This window comes from Equus caballus, chromosome 12, assembly GCF_041296265.1.
Source record: "Equus caballus isolate H_3958 breed thoroughbred chromosome 12, TB-T2T, whole genome shotgun sequence".
Taxonomy (NCBI): Eukaryota; Metazoa; Chordata; class Mammalia; order Perissodactyla; family Equidae; genus Equus; species Equus caballus.
In genome coordinates this window covers 28,281,518-28,283,698 of record NC_091695.1, presented here as the reverse complement: position 1 = coordinate 28,283,698, position 2,181 = coordinate 28,281,518, and the positions used below count along the sequence as shown (strand labels likewise).

The 2,181-nt window shown below is 43.8% G+C and overlaps 1 pseudogene; it reads right to left on the bottom strand.

Annotated features, from left to right (window-relative positions):
• OR4D6CP (olfactory receptor family 4 subfamily D member 6C, pseudogene) lies at positions 1 to 945 on the bottom strand (annotated as a pseudogene).
• Between the last annotated feature and the right edge of the window lie 1,236 nt (positions 946 to 2,181).

Genomic DNA, 2,181 nt, shown 5'->3' with positions numbered 1-2,181 from the left:
TCACTCCAGTTTACTGCTCTCAGAAAACCCAATCCTTCTCTGAAGTCTCTTCATGGCTGATTTCATCTCTTGGCTCCTCAGAGTGTAGATGATGGGGTTCACCATGGGGGTGATGACCGTGTTATTGATAGACACAGCTATGTCCATGGGCAGTGTAGTGAAGGGCCGGCAGTAGATGTAAATGCAAGGCACAAAGTGAAGAGTCACCACCAGGATGTGGGAGGTGCAGGTGGTGAGGGCCTTGTGCCAGCCCTCCCCAGAGTGAGATCTCAGCATCACCAGAATAATAGTGTAGGACCCCAGGAGCCCGAGGAACCACAGGAGTGTCACCAGCCCATTGTTAGAGATCATAAGGAGTTCCAGAGCAAAGGTGTCAGTGCAGGCCAGTTTAACCACTTGGGGCACATCACAGTAGAAGGCATCTAGGACATTGGGACCACGGAAGGGGAGTGGAAGTAAGAGAATTATCTGGACAATTGAGTGCAAACCACCACCCATCCAAGAGGCGACCACCAAACCCACCCACATCGATCTCCTCATAATGGTCACATAATGCAGAGGTTTGGCAATTGCAAGGTATCTGTCATAGGCCATCACAGAGAGGAAAAAAATATCTGCCCCACCAGCAAAGTGGAAGAAGAAGATCTGTACCATGCAGCCATGGTAAGAGATGGTTTTCCTCTCTGATAAAAGATCCACCAGGAACTTGGGAATGGTGACAGCTGAAAAAACAATGTCCAGGACTGATTTGTTCCTCAGGAGAAAGTACATGGGAGTGTGGAGGTGGGACTCACAGGTGATGGTCAGCACAATGAGTGCGTTACCCAGCACAGTTGTTACATACACAGCAAGGAAGACCACAAACAAGCAAAACTCTAGCTCCCGGAAGCGAGTGAGTTCCAGGAAGACAAATTCCTTCCCAGTGGTGTGGTTGCTCTGGCCCATGATGGGGACTACCCTCTGCTAGCTCTACCTTAGGAGAAGATATGTCAGGATTAGGAGTATGCAGTCATGAGGCGGCAATATCATTTATCATATATTGTTATAAGGCTCTTGCAAGTATCCAGATCATAACGACTACTCAGAAAAACTGTGCTAGAGTCTCCCTTTTCATTGTGTGGAAACTCTTTATCCTGGTGATTTTCCTTTCTTGTTGTAAAACCCTAGGTTGACAAGAAGAACCATCACACTCCTATGTCCTTACTCTGACTAGAGGGAGATGGAAAGGCTATGGTCATTTGACCATGGCTTATTTTCTATCCTGCAGGAATAACTTCTTTACATGTATGCAAAGCTTTATAATTTACTAAAAGCTTTCACCTGCAACATTTCATCTTGATTTTGATTCTTGTGGTGTCTCTGTGGGCTCTGTAGAGTAGTTATGATCATCTCCATTTTACATAGGAGAAACTGAAGCTTAGAGCAGTTAATGACTTTCCCACATTTGCAAAATCACAAAGTTAATAAGTGGCAAATCAAGGATTTGAACCCAAATAATTTTTCTGACTTGACAGAGACTCCCTTCTTGACGAGATTTTAGTTAGGCCCTTCTGAGCCCTCTTCTCAACTAGGTGTCAACCTCGACCTTACACATTTTTCCTGGATAAACTCAGTTTTAGCAAGAATCCTGCTAAATCAGTTTAGCAAGAAGCCCCTACCCTTGATATCTGATCAAATTTCTCAACCCCCACCCTAGACATCTAACTCCTTGTATCAAAGTTCTTGGTTTGTCTTTAGCAAGAATCCTGTTAAGCCAATTTAGCAAGAATCCCCCTATCCTTGCATTCTCCCTTTAGTAATTCTCTATCCACTGACCCTCTCCCTCTGTTCATTGGCTATAAATCCCAACTTCTCCTCATTGTATTTTCAGTTGAGCTTAATCTCTCCCCTCTATTGCAATAGTCTTGACCTCTACTGCAACAGTCTTGGATAAAATCTGTCTTGCCATTTTTAACAAGTGTCTGGTGAATAATTTTTATTTAACAGTCTCCAGAGGTTTTTCCACTGTAGCATTCTGCCAGATCAGAGAGTGTGGGGCTTACTTTGCTATATCAGAATTATAGTGGGTAGATTAACTTTATAGTTAATTAAGTAGCTTGACTAGTTAATCCTCATCTCCTTTCATACAGGAGAGAAGAATCAGGCCCTCATAAGTACTCCTCCATGTGCTCTGAGACACTT